This window comes from Haplochromis burtoni, unplaced genomic scaffold (genome assembly GCF_018398535.1).
Source record: "Haplochromis burtoni strain Fernald_Lab_line unplaced genomic scaffold, NCSU_Asbu1 Contig_49, whole genome shotgun sequence".
Classification (NCBI taxonomy): Eukaryota; Metazoa; Chordata; class Actinopteri; order Cichliformes; family Cichlidae; genus Haplochromis; species Haplochromis burtoni.
Window position 1 is genome coordinate 2,619,616 of NW_024582410.1, and position 20,263 is coordinate 2,639,878.

The 20,263-nt window shown below is 41.7% G+C and overlaps 1 protein-coding gene across 5 annotated transcripts in view; it reads left to right on the forward strand.

Moving 5' to 3' along the window:
- Positions 1-20,263, forward strand: part of syt1a (synaptotagmin Ia) — a 216,846-nt gene that overhangs the window by 100,290 nt on the left and 96,293 nt on the right. For 4 of the 5 annotated variants that reach the window (XM_005923509.3, XM_014333939.2, XM_014333938.2 and 1 more), the window contains one exon: positions 6,979-7,059. The gene's annotated coding sequence lies outside the window, so the exon portion shown is untranslated. Of the gene's footprint in view, positions 1-6,792; positions 6,880-6,978; positions 7,060-20,263 lie in introns of those variants that run through there. The other variant, XM_014333937.2, reaches the window with a different exon arrangement.

The following is a 20,263-nucleotide window of genomic DNA, read 5'->3' on the forward strand; positions in this document are numbered from 1 at the left end:
AAAAAATCCTCGCTGAAGATGCACAGAATTAATAGAAACTGCATTAATTAGGGACAGTTCTCTTTCACTTTAAATCCCGATTTTTGCAGCTTTAATGTCATACATTCTAGATTTGAACTACTAGTTAATACTGCAATATTTCTTGGTAGAATTTTAAACATATTGCAGTTTTCATTTGTATGAAAACTTTATATTTTGCCAGTTACTTGAATATTGAAAATGTTTTGAACATTTTACATTGTAATTGAGTCTCCATGCGTAAGATTTGTTTGTTTGGATTGCGATTGACTTTCCAATAACAGGATGCAGGGAGTTTTGACAGATACTCTGAGTTCCTGTTTTCAGAGAAGGCTTTTAGACACCGGAGAGATGTTCCAATACGTCAAATTCACACCATCACAATTTAACTTGACAGGATAATAACTAGAAATTTAATAAGAAGAGGAGCAAAAACAAACTTTCTTAACCCCAAATAAATGGACAGTACAGAAGTGTTGGCCTAAAAAGTTGTAAACAAATCAAGAGTCCTTCATATGCTGCTCTGAACGGCAGTTAATGGAATAAGTATATATAATTGGTGGCTAATTATTGCAAACATAAGAAGATGGCTCCTTTAACATTAAGACTCACTGCAGTAGTTGACATTTAAAAATAGAAAATTTGTAGATAACAGCAGTTTGTCATTTTTCCTCTGGACCTCTTGTACCTTCAAATGGCAGCCAAACATCTGCGTGGCCTCAGTGACACTGGCATGTGCTCCTGACCCTAGCAGGTGTTCTGTGTGTAATGTTGTGCCCTGTATGTTTGCGTGAGTACATCTGTGTGTAGGTGGGAGTTTGTGTACAGTATCTGACGCACGCATGTGAGCGAGAGAAGCCGGGTGGTGTTGAAAGGAAGCACCTGTGTGTACTGAAAGGAGTTCTCTGAATAGCTTCATATTTGAACAGCCACTTATCCGACGATAAAGCTGTAAGTGATTCGTGGCAGCTTCCTGCCTGCGGTGGAGAGAGATGGGCGGAGGGAGAGAATCCGAGAAAGACGGAGAAAGAGAGAGAGATTAAATGAGCGCATCAGCTGTAATTAGGGCTACTTTACTCCATTTGGAAATGCATGCCTCAGTAGCAGAGAGAATTAGCACTGGATAGTCTGGGTGGGTCAAAGCAGTGCAACTTGAATGCGTTAAAGGGGGAAAAAAATATGATTGTGCCAGTTCCTCAGAATGAGTCTAATATCTGCAGAGGTCGGTGTCATTGTTAGTCACTGGTGCCATTTTTGTGATTTAAGGTGCAGAACAGAAATCGTGACTGTGGGAAACGTTAAGCATTTCTTAGCATAATGGACCACGTACACATGAAAATGAGATTAGATATGAAAGAATTTGTTATCAGTGGCCTTCAGATCCTTTACCACAGATCTTTTTTAGGCTACACTTCAATAAATCCATGCTAGTACCAAATTACATTCAATGATTATTTAAAGAAGAAAATCATTTGTTGATTCTTTTTTGTATTTTTGATGACATCTGCCTTTTGTTCTTATCAAATTTCACTCACTTGGGCAAAGCGAAATCTGATTTCTGGGGAATTTAAACCCTGTCTAAATGGTTATGAACTAAACCATTTGCATGCAGTTCCAGTAAAGCAGTGCAGAGCCAGTGCAGGTGGGCCATCAAAGGCCAGACAAACATGAGTTTGCTAATCCGTTGATGCTAATCTTTATTTGACCAAAAATTCAACTTTGAATAAAAAAATATGCGGAGGATGCAAGAAAACAGCCGCGATGACTTAATGTGTTTAGAGTGTTTTTTGGCACAAATTGCTTGAGCAGTGTGGCTGAGGCTGGTTTAGCTCTCTTTAGGGGATCCTCTGCCTGTATCCTGAATCCTCTGGTGTTTGGGGCGGAGGAGGTGGGTGATTGTTAAATGAGTAAGATGGACAATTAAGAAAAGTAGCCCTTTTGAATGTGATGAGACACATAAGTGCGTGCAGTGATTGAATGAATTAGGATTAACTGGAGCCGATAGACCAGAGAGGAATGATCAGTTCATAAGGTTCAGAAATGCAAGTTTCCTGTGATGAAACTTTAAATTGGGAGTTGGAAGAAGCACCATATGCTGCCAAGGGCAGACAATGATGATTTTTAAATTGAATTCATGGCTGTGGGCAAGCAGAAAGTCCAGCGGTCACCTTGTTTTTCATCCAAAATGTAACCGCATGATTCTTATCATGGCAATGTACCAATGCCTCTATGCATCCACAAACATGTATCACAAATACACAGATATACCTACATGCATTTAATTTATCCCAAAGATACTGAGCTACTGAAACAATAACCTGGGGATCACAATTCACCCAAAAACTAGAGTTACTAGACAACTAGAGTTGCAGTTGTTTGGTGGGAGAACAATTTTTCTAATTATATCAATCAAAAATGTGAAACATGAAGAATTACTGAATAATTTTTTATGGTATTCACTTTTAATCATCACATTGTTGTTCCGTTGCAATTAAATTTGAGGGCAGCTATGTGGAAGAGAGAACAAATTAGTGATTAAGGTTTGTATACATGAGTTACAAAAGCTACTTCTAACTGGTTCACATCCAGCGCTTGAATAAGACCCGTAATTTGCTGTGTCCAAAGGTGACCATTCAAATGCCCGTGACATTTAGGAAATTGTCCTTTTTGTTCACCCATCTCCTTTTATTTCACCGCCTTTTTCTTCTAAATGCCATTTCGCCCTTCTTCTTCCTCTTTCACACTGTTGATCTCTGTTCCTCGCTTTTCCTTTCTTGTTCAATCTCGGTTGAACTGACGGGTTCCTGGGCTGAAAGATTTTCACTCTTAGTTTTCCTCTTCATATTCCCTGCCCGTTTCTTTTGAAATGTTGAAGTGGGTGACTTCCATCAACCTGTGCAAAACCAGAGGTAATGAAAGTTTCTTTCGAGAGCGGAGGACACAATGTTTGTTTTAGACTGGGCTTGGAGGGAGTTGACCTTTTTTATAAAATCTCAATGTGAATGGCTAGCACTGATCCTGACTTTTTTTTTTTTATTTCATTTTTAATATTGTGTATGAACATGGTGCAGAAACTGTGTAGGGCTTGCATATGATTTGAAAACCTACATGTACGAGTTTTGAGTCTGGATTCTGACTGGCCGTTTGGAGCCAGTTCTTGGCTCCACTGCCATTTTGTCCTGAGATAAACACATTGTGTCCTTTGGCGTCAGTGCCGCGGTGCAGCGGGTCATGGAAATATTGAAATAGGTTTCTCGCTCCTAAGCACTTACATATGGACGCTTGTAAAGGCCCCTTGGCATCACATTTAAACCCAATGGGTAAGCATAAATTTTCAGCATGCAGGGTTACTGTTTTCAGGGGGTATAATTTAGTCCCAGCCACAATACTTTCAGAAACCAAAGCCTGTTTTTGATTCTTAAATATACCTGGCAAGTGAAGGCTGAAGTGAAAATACAGCAAAACAAAATGTAAAAAAACTGAAATCCAAATTGGACATGAATCACGGTCTCCTGAATCACAAAATTGTTAGTTACTCCACCTTGCCAACCTCATATTCTGAAAAAAACAGGCTCAAGGTTGGCGTCTGACGCTGTTAAACCCAATCAACCAGCTCTCCCAGCTCACAGCTGTACATGCAAGACCAGTGCCAGCAAAACTAAATAAGGAGGGAACTTAGTGGATTTTGAATAGAAGCCTCCCCCATTACTTGTAAAGTTTCAGTAAAATTCAGTAGAGGAAATATTTTTCCTTTCCTGCAGAATATGATGTGCAGACATTACAAATCAAAGTTTTTTTTGGTCTTTCAGTGTCTGGGTGGTTCTTGCTGTACCTTTGGGGCTCAGTGACATTAACAGAGGGCCTTAATCTGGACCCGGACTCTCAGTTAAGCTGCAGTGATTTGACAGCTGCCTGCATTTTTCCTGTTTAGGGCATTTTTAATCTTAAAACAACTCATTATACTGCATACACATTATATAAACTTACCCAAATGTTTATTCTCTGTCTCAGGGAAATTATTTGGCCAAAACTATTATCTTTCTTCCAGCCAGTTTACGTTCGCAAGGAGATAAGCATAGACGTGTTTCAGGTTTACAATTTCCAGCCCCTAGCTGCGATAGTGAGTGGCCTCTGAAGTGCTGGCCTGTGTGTTTAGGACACTAGGTTGAGCTACACAACAGATATTCTCCATAGAGGATGGCCTGCACAGCTCAGCATGAATGTACTTCCCTTTCTTCTCATTAGGGTCGAACCATAAGACTGCTGAGCTGCAAATCTGCGATGGCCACATCACCTTACCCAGTAATCGATCCCCCCACAGCTACACAATACAAGAAACGCACACAGAACGCACAGAACCAGTGAACCAAAGCTTATATACAGAGAAGCTGTGCCTGAGTCCAGGCAGGGTGCTAGCTGGTAATCATTAACACATACTCCCTGTTTGCTTTGCCTCTGTCCCTCCTATATGTCTGTTAGCTCTCATGCGTGTGTGTGTGTGTGTGTGTGTGGGCTGCTGTCAGCAGTGCCATGTGTCTCATTGTGCTTTATCAGCCTGTGCACTTTATTCACACACTGGGTCTCTCCATAGACATATGCAGACACACACAGACACACTTGCACACACATGTAACATCTGTTCAAGCCTGCAGAAACATACTGTATCTCACAGAGTTACAGTTTGCTGCAGACTTCCTTTGCTCTCCCAGCTCATGTAGCAGATCTGTTGCAGAGAAGAAAATGGATACTGTTCACGTGTGTTATTATTAATCTGTAGAGAAAACAAGGAAACACTAAAGGGATTCAAGGATTTCATTGAGTGAGGATGATTGGATGACACATGACCCGTTAAGGAGAAGAGCGCCTGGCTGATTATCGATGGAAGTGCAGATGAACATAACAGGGAGGCGTGGAACTCTTAGTCACTGATTCCACATGTGAACACATGAAAAGGAGGTTTTTATGTCTGGGTTGTAATGTTACTTGTACAGTAATGCAGTGTCACAAGCCAGTGTATTCTTAGTTCCAGTCCAAAGCACCAGGGGGAGGGTTGCATCAGGAAGGAAACCCAGCAAAAGCATGGAGGTCATTAGTAAGATTTCCATATCAGATTGGTCAGAGGGTGCTGGTGGAAAGTGTGCTAGTCTGAAGACACAGGAAGAGGAGAGGAGGAAGACAGTGAGAGAGAAGGGAGGGATATACTGGGCTAAAGATGTTTAATGCTGCTGGGCAGAAGGAAAAGAGCCAAAGAGAAGGTTAATGAATGTAGTGAAGGAGGACATGCAAAGGGCTGGTGTGACAGGATGTATGGCATATGATGAAATAGAGGGATCACAGACTTGAGATGGCTGCTCCATTTATGGGCCACTTTTGTGTAGAAGCAAAAGAAAAAGATGACAAAACTGTAGACATCATGCCATAACAGCCCAAATCACTGGATGTGGCCAAGTATCATGACTGAAAAAATATGTTATAACTAAAATTAAGGGTAGTCAAATTGCCTGCCATGCTAGCTGGTTTGCACCCCACTCTTTTCAGTTCTTGCTCTGTTTTGTGTATGGGGTAAGTCAGTCAGTTTTCTACTGTTAATATGTACATGGAAGAATGGGGCACCCCAGAACATACTGCCAAATACTGAGTAAGGATTTAGGATTTTTCAGGGGCACGCATTTCTCAATTCAATAAAATGTACTGGCACAGTTTGTCTGATATAACATGTCCCAGGATCACTTCAACTAACATTATCCACCATAATACTGACACCTTTGACAAAGAGGCAGGGCAGTGAACGTAGCATAGCTTGTACATGTGTAATTTTGACGAGCTACTTAGTAAACAATGAATTATTAATGACCATAAAAGTGGAAATGGATAAAGCATTTAACACGTAACATTTTAGTATCATATATTATATTAATCAGAAATATTATCAGATATTTCAGTCAGTGTAGGGCTCTTTTCTATCTTATTTTGCCCTCAAACTAAAGCTGGAAGTCAGCCTAGGTTCTCGTATATTTCAGAGTATCAGTTCAGGTGCCGTCGGCCTCAATGCGTCCACTGAAGCGAGGTCACGACTGCTGAGAAGATTGCTGTTGCTGGCTCTCCTTTGCCTTTGCATCTGCTGCCCTCTCCTTGGAAGAGCCATGTGCCACATCTGGTCCGGCTGAGTGTCGAGGGGACACGAGGCAGCTCCTCGAGGCAGAGCATTTGCATACACTTACTCTGGGAATGCCCTTGACTAGCTGTCTGCAGAATGGGACGTGAGCAGCATCGGATACACTAGTGAGACCTGAAGAGAGAAAGGGATAGATGGAGTGAGACAGCAAGATGGGGAACGAGTGTTGAGAGGGGGGGAATTAAGGGATGGCTCTCAGTGGGGACTCTAAATCGTATACAGTATGAACGCCTCATTAGCATTATTCATTAATCCCACCATCTGATGTTATTAGCCTTTCATGACTGGCTTTGTCTTATTCCGAGAGAAAATATCTTTTGAAATGGTTCATCAAACAAGAATAAGTTTGTAGATGGCATGTGGAAATGCACATCTAATAGTACCTCCGACTGATATTTGTTTTCACGGAGCAGAGCGTGTGAGCGGGTGAGGGGAAATGTCAAAAAAAAAAAAAAATAGTGAGCTGAGAGAATAAGGGGATGTGTGCATTTTGTCTGACAGAGGAAGAGCAAGTGAGGAGACCGATGGAAAAAGAGAGAAGCTGGGGGAGGGGGCTGGAGTAGGTGGGCGGGAAGAGAGGAGGCTAGTGTCAGGGACAGAGAGAGAGAGAGGGAGGGAGAGGGAGGGAAGGAACAGTGAGCTGCTCGCCTGCCGGAGCTGTCAACTGGGTGTTCAAGTGTATGATCGTGAGTGCTTCTTGAGCCGTCGTGTGTGAAAGAATAAAGGGGGACATTGCTTTTTAGCCACTTATTTTGGTTTTCCTTTTTCCCCCCTTCTTTTCAAAGTGTCACATCGAGCTCGCGCTGCAAACTTGAACCCCTTCCTGGGATTGTGAAGAGGACCCAGGGTAGACAGCGTGCTGCCAGGTAAGAGATGTCTTTTATTTTGTTTTCTCCCCTCACAAAAAGGTAACAGTGGAGAGTCGCAGCGTGGAGATGGAGACGGCATGTTTTTACAGTCAAAAAGGCACGGGAGCTCCGCTTTGCTGTGCTGCTTTAAAAAATACCGCATGCCCGCTTGAAATCCAGAGAACACGCTGCCTGTGATGTGTGCGTGTGTGTGAGCTTGAGCGTGTCAGCAAACATGGCTCTGAGGATTCCGTACTGTAATAGTGATTGGAAGAGTCAGGTCGTATAGAGGAAGAGAAGAGGAGGAGGAAGGGTAGGAGGTGCCGTTTCTTTTTGACAAGGGCTTATCCAGGGTGACAGATGGATGACAGGACGTCAGATTTACATTGACAGGATTTACTAACAAGGGAAACAAAACAAAAAAAAACCCATATTTCCAAGATTAGACTAATATTGGAGAAAGTGCTTGTGGTTCTAATAGTGGGTCGGTAAATACTTTCTACACGTGGAATCAGTTTTTCTTGTGGTACTGCTCAAAATGTTTGTTCGGTGTGCTTCAACATTTTTAAGTTGTGACGGTGGTGGGGTGGGGTGGAGTGGGGTGGGGTGGGGTGAGGGGGAGTAAGCAGACTCCCACAGAGGGTTAGCCTGAGCTCCAGATCAACGGCTGTCTCAGGGTGGCAGCGGTACAGTCAGAGGAAACCATTACTGCCCTACAGCCAAGAACAAACATGCTGCTCTTAGCAGGTGTATCCACTATGTATTTAGTATTGTGGCTTCCTGACCCAGGGCTGGCTTTCTATGTCGTTTAATGAGAAGTTGTGCTGTAATCGAATCAACGTGCTGCCTACCCCACCGTTTGTCATTTCCCCTTTGTCGTGCCTTATCTCTTCCTCTCTCTCTCGCGCTCTCTCTGGCCTCATTATCCCAGATTCCAGTGAAATGAACTAGTCGATCTCTCTTCCTTCGAATTCTTCCCTCCACCCATCCATCCACGCGAGCTGAGGTACAGTAGACATGAAAGAGGTGAAAGTTGGCAGATTGTGGGGGTTCAAACAGTGCCCGTCTGTCAGTCTTGTGCTAGAACAAGGCAGCACAAAGCTCCAGTCTTTTCAGGCTCAAAACCAATACATTTGGGTTTTACTAAATTTTCCCATCACCTTCCAAATCCTTTATTCTCCTACAAGGTCCAATAAATTCTTTTCACATCCGCAGCGCCTTTGTGGCTCATTGGAAAATGGATTTGTACGTCCAGTAGAGGACATGAAAAACCTGCTCATCTCTCATATTCATTCCATTGTTATCATTTGATTTATGTGTAAGATCATGAGTAATTTATGGAAGCTATTTAATAAGATTAATTCACTTTGAGAATAATTTAATCATTTTTTTGGGAAAATATTACACCCGCTGGCATTGTCATGTGATTTCACAACTGTGTGTGTTGCACGTAGGTGTCTGTGCTGTGTGCTACGTATCTGACTGTGAGAGCTCCCTTCGCATCAATAGTTAATGAGCGTCTCAGGCGCTCGTTCACATGGCCTATTCACTGTGTTTTTGTTTATTTAAACGGCCGTTTAGCCTTGAATGTTAGGCACTGTGCTATAGTATTGCAAAGCTTTAACACAGCTCAGCCTGAGTTGTGGAAGTAAGCAATATGCTGACCTTCACACAACCTTGCAACGTTACAGTGGGCGCTTTGTGAGTTATTGAGGGCTTGTAATATCTGAGAGTAATAAACTCTCTCATAAATCTCATAAAAGAGAGAGCAAGAGTCATAAACTATGGTAAGGAAGAGGGAAATTTTTTACTTTTTACATTAAATTAATTGAAACTTAGAGAAAAAAATCCCAACCTATCTGTAAATCACATGTATCTCCTGTACGTTTGTGTGTGTTGGAGACCTGAGCGGATCGCTCCATCCATGGACATTACCGCTTTTGCTGCCCAGAGCGTCAGACAGCTCCTTTCGGTCCACTGGATGCGGTCTGCTCTCTCCGTGACTCATTGCCTCGTCCTCTCTGATTGGCTGGCTTTTCTACTCCAGGGAAAGACAGGATGGAGTGGGGTTGGCCTCTCATGACCAGGGATCAGCCGTTCTTTTCACACAACGTCCCACTGGAATTGCATCCTCAATGTGTTGGCCTGAATTTTAAAACACAGGCAGGATGTAAAAAACCCCAAAAAGGCTTTTGATCATGGAAAAAGTGCAACTGCTGTCTTTCTTTTGTGTCACACATTCAGCTGTTTTTTTTTTTAGGATATTCTACTGAGGCAGGCAATGTCCGACCTAGCTCTAGCCACAATCGTTTTTTCTGTCTATCTAAGGGATGTATTCAGACCTCCAGCTCCCCATCTCTTTGTAGATGACACTGTCACATGTGACAGCTCTGAAGCAAACAGGGCGTGGAGCTCCCTGCCTGCTGAGACTCTGGCTTGTTTGCCACTTACAGACAGTCCCAGCTGAGACAAAGTCCAAGCTGCTCCATCCGTTCATCCAGCCAGCAAAATTCTTATTTTTTTCTCTCTGTGGGAGCCTGTGCCTCTGCGCTCAGGCCGTGCGGTGCTGATTCAGAACCACGGATAGTGGTCCTGTGCGCAGGGTGAATTTTCAGCACCACCTCCTGTGGACAGATCCCATAGTCAGAGAAAAATGGAGCTTTCGGAGTGATGGCCAAAAACGGGATGTGCTGCAAGCTGACAATGTGAGAGCAGGGAAATTATGCAGGACGTTGCCTTGTTTGTAAAGATTATTCATGTGGTGATTAGATAATATAGTGCGAGGAATGACAGATTCAGTGTTTTGGTTGCAGGGGAACAGTCGGCGAGGCGCAGACACAACAGTTTTTGAGTATTTACTAGACTTAATTTGTGTTAACGAACTAGTACCGACTGTCGCTGAAGTCCATCAACATCAGTGCGTAGCACTTAACCAGGTAGTTTGGCTGAACGATTACAAGTCCTGCAACACTGGCAAAGCTTACAAATGGGGTGTTGGATTCTTTGCCACACTGACTATAAATCACAGAAGTATCAAGTCGCTGTTTGCTTGGAGTCGAGGATACTTTGCTTTTTCCTATAGCTTCAATGTCTTCAGGATCTTGTAGTGTAAATGGCAGACTACTGATTGGTCAGGTTCTAGACACACCTTTTAACTTTAACTCTTCCAGGGTTTTCACCTAGAAGAGTAGGGTTCAAATCCAGTGCGAATCCAAAAGTTACTACACTGGCTTTGAGGAGCTGCAGGTGATGGGCTGTTTATCCTCATGAAAGCATGGCAGTTAAACAATATTAAACACATTATTTATTATCACATTTGCTATTTTTAACAAATATTTACAGATTCATTAAATATTAACCATTGATATTTTATATCCTTGCACTCCCTGATCACTCTTTTAAAGAGAAAGAAGTTGTCTTAAAGTAGAAATTTATGTTAAAGTGGGGAAAAAGTGTATATTGTGCTAAATTTGACAGAAAGCTACATTTGAATCAGCTGGATTATGTTGCTAATTTCTCTGCTGGATCTCCTTTAAATGATTACAATGATCTTCCTGGCTAACACCTAGTGTAAAATACACAGGAAAAATACCCTCTCCCACTGCAAAATGCTTCATTTCACTTTATAAAACACTGTGATTTGATTAATCTGCTTCGGCTGTAATAAAAGTGATATATGAGTCAGTCAGGGCTTCATCGATCCGTTTTATTGATTTTTAATGCATGGTTTTACACACCTGCATGCAAAGCACTTTAAAAACACAGCTTCTCGAGTTAGATTTATTGTGTAATCTAAAATTAATTACATTAATTGATAATAATATTTTGAATATAACCAGCGCTGCATATTCTGCCGCTGCAAAATGCAAATCACACAGTTTCGTGAATTAATTAAACGTGTTTTACATCTTCTGTGTGATAACAGTGAACACAGCGAGAGGGTGTGAAATCAGACATGAAAATGAGTTATTTCTGTTAGATGGGATCTTAGTGCACTCAATCGTCTGATCCACAGAGGCCGGTGGACTTGGCCTATCAGAGGGCGTGCATTTTGCTCCCACATGTGCTCACGCCCACACCGATACATGTACACTGGCTCAGCATGACATTGATTATGTGCACTGCTGCATGTCCTCCAAGAACAGACGATAGCCAGCACCCATCACCAACACTCCCCCTGAGAGAAACAATAAAAGCCTCCCAGTCTTTGACCTAAGGCTGTTTTTATCACCAGTGGACAGCAAAGCACCGGCCACTCCACTCCCACCCTGTCTTCTGAACCATCATTGTCATGTTCACTAATTGGGAAAGCTAATAATAAACCCAGGCATTTTAAACTAATCATCCAAATGAAGCCAAATGTGGAGCAAAAATCTTTTTATCTTGTTTTCATAATCAACTGCCAAAATCGTGACTTGAAAATCAAGCATAGTGTCATTTCACTTGATACACCTCTAAACCTTCTATTAGCAAAGTGACAAACAGGGCATTCAGTTTAAGCTGATGCATATTTGCTACATCCTGCAAGCCACTTGGGAACCCAGTTCCTCCTTTTCATGCTGTATTTAATGCATCTTACATCTTGCATTTGTTTTCGCCCCCCCTCCCCTCTCTTCTGCGCTTGGGTCATTTTGCTGCTCTCCCGTTAATCTCACCGTTAACCTGGAAACAGTGGTGTTGAGCAACAGAAACACCAATGACAGGAAGTGGGCGATATAAATACAGAGCTGATGTGAACTGGGGTTAAAGTGAAGAAAGGGAAAGAGGAAGGGTTGTGATGTGAAAGGAGCGGAGATATATTTTCCATCTCGGAACACGGCAGCAGCTGTCGTCCTTGTCACTGCACTATGTAAATCAGCATGCTGTCTGCTACGAGCTGAGTGGAAAAAAGGAGCCGCTTTTTATCACTAGATCTCTGACTCCGCAGAAGGCTCCATATTTGCCACAGACCTGCATTTACAGAGAGGAAAGGGCCAAGCCTGACAGCACAAAGAAAGTGCAGTTTTCTTTTTTTCAGCGCTCAGAGTACAGGTTAGTGAAAGGTAAAGGGAGAGTAGCACCTCGAACATATTTAAGTGTTGCATAGCAACAATCCACTGGTTTTCAGTAGTTAAAGCACTAAGCATGAGCTTGTTTTGTGTTTGACAGAATGTGAAATGAGGGAAAACATTTTTTTTCTTCGCTGTGTTAATCATCACTATCTTTGTGTCATAGTCGGGAAGCTTTTTAAGCAACGTTGTGCGAGCGTGTACAGCCATGAGTTCTATGACCATCGCTCACACAGAAAAATTACATGTCTGTATTTTCACTGTTACTTTTAGTAAATAGAAGAAAACGGAAAGTTTTTACATGTAACATGTGGTTTTATATGAACTCGAATCAGTGATGGAAACTTTTAAAAGCCTGAATTAATGGATTAGAAATAGGGCATAGACTGAGTAAATCTTACATCTGTGGTCAGATGTGAAGGATTTATAGATTATTTTGAATTATAAATAAACAGCCCAAGCCCAAAGGATGAACATGTACATAGAAAGTCTTTGTAAATACTGCGGTCTTTTGCACATTTGTGAAATTTTGGGCCGCCGCTGATACTGATGCATGAAATATTAATTTGACCGAAAGGCAGTGCTGATACAGATCTTTTTTTTTTTCTGTCTGTGTTGTTTTTTTGTGTTTAGTTAACCTCCTTTCATGGCAAGGAAACGAAGACAACTGTTATAAATAAACAGTGTTGGGAAGGTTACTTTTAAAATGTATTCCATGGCCCAAAAAGTAGTTTGTTATGTATTCCATTAAGTTATTCAATGTGAGTAACATATTCTGAATACTTTGATTTACTTAATATATTGTCGTGCTTTTTACAACTACATGAATGTACTGTTGCTGTGTGATTGATTACTATTACTTAAGGCTACTCGCCACCGAGCTAACATTGTTAGCTGGCATTAGCTGAGGTTAGTTCATAGACTACGTTCAGAACTGCACATGATTATTTGCAGTTAGCAGGTTGTTAATTCTATCCATCATGTCTAACAGTCTGCTGTCTATGAACTATAACCTTTGGTAATAGTAATAAATCACACAGCTATACTACATCGAAGATAATGAAGTGGCACATAACCCTGGTAGCTACCACAACTAAAACAAGGTAGTTGCGGTAGGCTAACGTTAGACTTCCAGATGTTTCTTTAGGTTGGAGGTCGAGTCTTTTGACACTGAGAGCAGCTTGGTCGCTGGCAAACATTTGGATTGAAGGTCAGATTTTGCGCAAATGAAGTGGTGTCGGAATTTCTAAGTAAGAAATGCATTCCTGCCTGTGCAGTGCTGGCTCTGTTGTGCTGGCTTCCGGTCCATTGTGTAACTGAAGCCACCAACATTAACAGGACACTTACATTAGAGCCTCTTATTGCATGTTTTGTTTGGGTTTCTGGCAATTTCAACAAAGTAACTGTATTCTAATTATCACCTTTCTAAACAGTAACTGTAACGGAATACGGTTACTTATATTTTGTATGCTAAATACTTAACGCCAGTACATGTATTCCGTTACTCCCCAACACTGTACATAAATAACTGAAGAGCTTTAAAGTCTTTCAGCTCCTCATCAGCCTTACTTTGAAAGGATTATCAAGCACAGTAGCTAACATCGACTGATATCAGTCAAAAAAGGTGATGTTAGTCGCTGCATCAGCGTATCCCGATAGTCTATGTATTTAACATATATGTATTTTAGTCAATAAAGCAACATATAGCATGTCTGACTCTGTAATGTGATTAAGAAATTATTTTTGTATAAAAACGGCACAATTTAATATTAAGTTATATTAAATTCTGCATGCAGTTGATTCTGTGACATATTTGTATTGCATCTACTTTTATGCATTGTGTTCATGTTTATTCTTGCACTGCTTTTAACTTAATAGCTCTTATTTCTGTATTTATTTTATTTCTACTTTTTTGTATTTCTTTATTTTCAGTTTTTGCATCATTTTTAATTTAGATTTCGCTGCATATTGGCTGTATATTGCTTTGTTACTCTATAAGAAGTATTACACCGTGCACTGCAGACCGTGACTGCCCTATCATGTCTGTAAAAATGAGCTTCCTTCCTGGTGAATATGAAGAAAGGGAAGAAGAGTTTGCTTATGTTGATTAGTTTTGATCCAAGTCTTAACCTGCAAGCCAGTGAAAATAGAATGACAAAACCGAGCCTGTATGTATGTAGTATCCATCCATCCATCCATCCATCCATCCATCCATCCGTCAGCAGTGTCACCTTCTCTCTTTGACCTTCCAGTCAATCCTGTTTTTCAGAAATTAGTGGATCTATCATGTTAAAAGGCTGTCACAGAAAGAGAAAAGCCAGGAGGGGGTTATCTGCACATCTGGCATTTCCTCCCGACTCTGTCCTTTAATGCATCGGGGCTGAAGGAGAGCAGGCTGTGGTAAATGGAGGGTCATCATTGATCTTAGATAGCCGCCTGGAAATGTACTATCAGCTGGCCCATCGAGGAGGCCCACTATGGAGGAAACAGATCCCATTACAGATGTGTCTTGCAGTGCTTGCAGTTGCAGCGCACTGGCATGAATACGCACCGCCGCAAATGAACACTGTATTCATGCGCACAATTTTGACTCATGCGGTCATGATTGCGAGGCCGAGGGAGGGATAAAAGCAGCTTGCAGATGCATTTCAAAGCTTTCAGAGGTTTTTTTTCCTCCTCTCCTTTTCTGTGGCAGGGAGAAGTACAGAAGTGGCTCACGCAGGAGGCTCCTGTGCGAGTATAAATTCACATTTTCTTGCATTTGTTTGATGAGGAGTGGCAGAAAAGGCAGCTAAATGCAATCAGTGGCTTTGCACTTCCTCTGAAGAGCTACCGCACCCTCCACCATCACACACACACACGCAGTTCACATCATTACGAATTTCTGGGATCAGAGAAACACAAGTGAAATGTTTAACTTAGACAAGAATACTTTCACACATATCACCTGCTCTCAGATGAGTTGAGAAGGTAGAGGTGACATGGCAATGTGTGATCGCGGTCATTAACTACAGCGCAATGAGCCTATGCATTATTCATCTGTCATCACTTTCACCTGCTGCCAAAAGTCATGACTGAATTTTTGGGAGGAACATGTGCTTGCAAACATCTTAAGCCAGATCAACAAAATCCACCGCTCCACACTAAAGTCTGTTACCTGAAACCACCTGGGACCGAATAGCAGTCAAACAGATTATATATATATATTTTATCATCACTGAAACACACATTTAAAAAGTATCCTAATGATTGTGTAACCCGAGCCTTTCTCTCTCCAACAAACGCAGACATCCCTCTCCGTCTCTCTCTGTGTCATAACTGTCAGTATAAATAACCACTCTGGCTCTTGATATGATCAACCCCCAAGAGGAGAAAAAAAATTACCCAGAATGCACAGTGAGAGCGTAGTTCATGCAGAGAATGAGCTGTTGGATTATGGTGGCCTTAGTGTGACATTCAGTCAATACTCCTCGCTAATTTACTGTCCCATCAATAGTCACGGCATAGTCAGAGTTCACCCTCAGGACCAAGATGTCTTTAGGGAGTGAGTGTAGGGGCTAAGATAGCGTGTTTTACTTGGGTAAAGCATATTAATAATTTGGTAACTGTCTGTCGCCGCAAACTGTGTTTTGCATTTTCAGGTATTTTGCATTTTGTTGCATCATCCCACAGCATGCTATTTAAAGCATTTCTATTCAGCTTTATGTGGGTTATTGTATATATTTGGAGACATGGATCTTGACCATTCAGTCATGTTATTTAAAGTCACTGGGATTTCATTTAGTGCTAAAAAAATATGTTTGTTTCTTTCTTTTTATAATTCGATGCAGTGGTGCACCGTTTCCATTTCAGTTTACTTACATGTATTGAATATCTGTAATATCAGTCAGAGGCTGACATTGGGCAGTGAGCAGCATGTACCAGTGATGTTTATCTGTGCTTTCAACATAATTCTGCTGGCTAATGTGCAGCAGGAGTAGTGGGGTATAGATCCTAAAAATGGAGATGTTAACTCATGCATTACTTATAAAATATTTGCATTTGTATTAAAGAAAAAAATTATTCACACACTAAAAATCCTCCCAGCAAGGTTGAAGTTTCTGGTTTGTGGTCATGTGGCAGAAATGGCTTCTTTTACCCTTGATATTTGGTCTTGTTTAAACCTTTTCGGGGGGAAAAGGACAGTTAGCTCTAAAACACCAACATCAACGTCAGTACAGGCTCAAATATATGTATGTAATTCTACAGACATACATGTCAGGGCCACAAGTTTAAACCTGAAGTTTTTTATATGCGTGAATCAAATGCACATATGTTTATATTGTACAGTTTCTCCGTATGTTTTTGTCCGAAAACTGTTTTTCCTTCATTATCGAACATAGAGTGGTAAACCAGTGGTTTATTTAGTGGAATCCAAGGTATTTCTGCCAGGTATTAATAGCGTAACTGGTATGTAACAGGTTTAAATATTCATTTTCTTCTGTCACAGTAACACTAATTGTGATTGTGTTTACTGTCCAAAGGTGTCAGTCCACTAAATGGAAATTGCTAAATTGTAGCTACATTGCTACAATTTATTTAAATTATTTAAATTTAAATGTAAGTAAATTTAAATTTATTTAAAGAATTTAAATAAATTTAAATTCTTTAAAATTATTTTGAAAATGTGATACAGTCAAAAAGTAATACAACAGAGACACTGGCAACTTAAGAAAAAGTGGAGGTCAATGTTTACAATGGCTTTGTAATTGGAGACCAAATGCAATGTCAGTCCCGTTATTCTTAATACGTTTGCCCTGACTGGACTGGGGCTGGAAAACGCTGGAGATGAAGTTTTAAGAGCTTTTAGTGAGCTGAATTACGCCCTCCAGGCACTTTTTTCCTGGATGCACCAGTCAGATCTGTGACAGTGTCTGACCTCGGGTTTTCTCCTGCACGCTCTCTTTGCCTTTTCCCCTTTAGTCCGTCAATCAATCCAGCCCCCATCACGCTCTAGTAAGCTTGACTGGCACTAAGGAGGGAATCTAGCCTTGCAGTGCTGTGAGTGGTCCTGGCGAATTCATATGCATATATATGTATATCCACACATTTCAGCTTTCCTTCATCTGTCCTCCCATGAAACGTTGCTCAGAATTGGAAGTAAACTGCTCAGCACTGAAGTGAAACACTGCAGAGGATAGCAGCTCTGTGATTGTAAGAGAGGCCCGTCACTTCTTCTGGTCAAGGACCTTCCTTGTCAGGTCATCTGGCTTTTAAACTGTCTAGCTCCTCTTTGCTTTTAATGCTCAGTACGCACCACTTTATTGATCCCCGCATTGATCCCTTTTAACGGCGCTGTCTTCTTGTCCCCGAGCACCCAGAAAATATCCTATCATGTCTGTCTACACATTATTACACCCCTCGCACAGCATCTGAGCTGCATCCTCTTTTGTCTCGGCGTGATTAGTGGTGACAGCGCTCGGAGTCATGTCTTTTGTTGTGTGTTGCGGGTGTATTGTGGCTTGTTGTTGTGTTTACCCGAGAGTGTGTCGGGAACTGTTTGTGACCCCAAAGCAGAGATGCGGGGGCGGGCGGCGGGGTTGAGAGTTCAGGGTTGTGGTCGCGCGCCACACGACACCACTCAGCGCCGCACTGTAACGATGACCCGGACATTCTCAGTCGCTCATCATGTTGTGATTTTTCTGCCTTACTGCTGATGGGTGGCTGCATGCATAATTGATTTTTTTTTTACTAAAGTCATAATTAAAACCTCTGATGGCACAGTGTGGAAATCCAAACTAGATCATTTCCAGGCAAAGGCTGTTAATTTCAATTTATGAACCAGGAATGTCTTGAGAGGGTAATGAACAGGACTGCCATCTGCATTTATAAACTAGTGTAAATTAAAGCTATGACAGGCTCTAATTAAGTCTCAAGCCACACTGGATTATTATTACACTGTTTTGTCACAGAAATGCAGAAGGCAAGGACATGAAAAGTGGAAGACAAAGAGAGAGACAGAGACAGAGAGGTGGTGGTGGGGGGGAGAAGTTTTCACTGTTCAGGAGAGGTGGTAATAAGATAAGCTTTTTTTGCAGCATGAGCTCACAGATGGCTGTCCTCTCCTGACGTGGCCAAGCCACTCCAGCTTCATTTATCTCCTCCTCACAGCATTGTCTCCATCTTTTTGGATGCCTCTCCATCCACCTGCGCTCCCCCTCCTCCTCCTCCCTCCCTCTTTATGATGTCCCTCACAAAAAACAAAAAAAGAAAAAGATTTCAGCCTTCATCTGCCTCATCCGGCATAATGAAAATGTCAGACTTTCCAGGCCTTATCTACTTAACCAATGTCCACTGATTGAATTATGGCAGAATGCTTCTTTCTGCTTTTGCTGCTGATTCAATTTTGAGTCTCTCAGAGCTTTTGATGTTTGAAAAGTTTTTAAAAACTGACATTTGGACTGAATATGTCAGGCTCCGGCCTTTATGGGTTACAATTAATAGCACACAAAAACTCCAAGGTCATCTGAGTAGTGGGACAAATTTATTTTATATGTTTGCTTGTCTTTAGGTCACTGCCTTGCTTCATCTTTGCTCTCTCTCTCTCTCCTGGGAGGCTCAATACATAACCACTACTTCTCTGGGGCTCCCCCAAAAATTGGAGACAAAGATAGGCAAGAGAGGGAAGGCTGAGATGGTTTGGGGCATGGAAGAGTGGATATACTGGACAGAGGATGCTGAATTTGGAGCTCCTAGGGAGGAGGAAACAAGGGAGACCACAGAAAAGATTCAAGGGTGTAATGAAAGAAGATTAACAGGACACTTACATTAGAGCCTCTTATTGCTTGTTTTGTTTGGGTTTCTGGCAATTTCAACGAAGTAACTGTATGAATGAATCCAGAGGATTGGCGTGGCAATGTAGGATGCTAAGTATGGGGGTGATGGAGGCAGATGACCAGGAGTAGCTGAAAGAACAAAAAGCAGATAAAGATTTTTTTTTTAGTAGCTATTGTTTCTCCAGGTTTCTGGAACAACTGACACAACTGTTGAAACTCTTATGTGGCTTAAGAGAGTCTGATTGAGGGAAATAACAGGGCGTGAGTGAAAACAAGGCCTTAGACAGGCCTTATTTTGATAGAAAAAGCTTGAGTTTGTTCAAAATCAAGTACCAGGTCAGCAAGTTTCAATGTCTCAGCGTCTCATTTCAAATGGTTTTAATTGCACTGTCAAGTCTGTCAGGTGGTTACCTGAAAATTAAGAGCATATAACCTGTATCAGCACTTTATCCGCAACACATTCGAAGCCAATTTAAAGTTTACACCCGCTGCTCTGACATTTCATGCTTTGTTTAATTGAATGCATAAATTGTGGCGACGTACGGTGGCAGAGGAATGCCTCCAGAAAGTGCACATTGTGCTCCTACCACACATGGAGCCTATAAACACAAATAAAATGCTAAGCTGCCGGAGAATGCGCTTATTATTATGAAAGACAGAATTTGTCACATCTTTTATTTTAAGGGAGCTGAATTTTCACACTAATTCCCAGTGTTCTCGGATGTGTAAGGGACGGCTTAACACCGTGCACCATCCTTGGTTTCCATGACGACCGTGATCCCTGTATGATAATCGGATTCCCACTATAGCTGTGAAAACACTCATTCCTGCTCGATCCAAGCAAATTATTACACGAAAACCGCGCCGAGGAATTCGGCTGTTTGGAGATAAACACGCGGCGTGAAGAAACGGTTTGTACCTGAGCCAGCCTGCAGGGTCAGACCTCGGTGGATCTATTCATAACTACAGCAGCGGAGTAGATCATAAAGCCATTAGAAGCAGTGCCTGAACTACTCATTTTGTTTCTAACTCGTGCACTTGTAAAAAGGACAGTGTTATCGACTCGTCTGCCTTTCACTTTTCAAAGTGGAGGATGTGGAAGGAGATGAAGCACATTTGTCGTGTGCTTTGTGTGGACAGCATGTACTCGACCACATATCCCATCACTAAAACAAGATGAAGCAGGACGAGTACACCCGGAGGTGCAACACGCACCATTTTAACATAAAGCTTGGTGTCTTGCACAGCACGATTCTTTTTTTGTGTGGGACATTCCTGCTAGTGAGAGGAGACGCACACACTAACACTTCCTGCACGATCACAGCAAACCTTGTTCACATATGGCAGGGAATCGTTTTT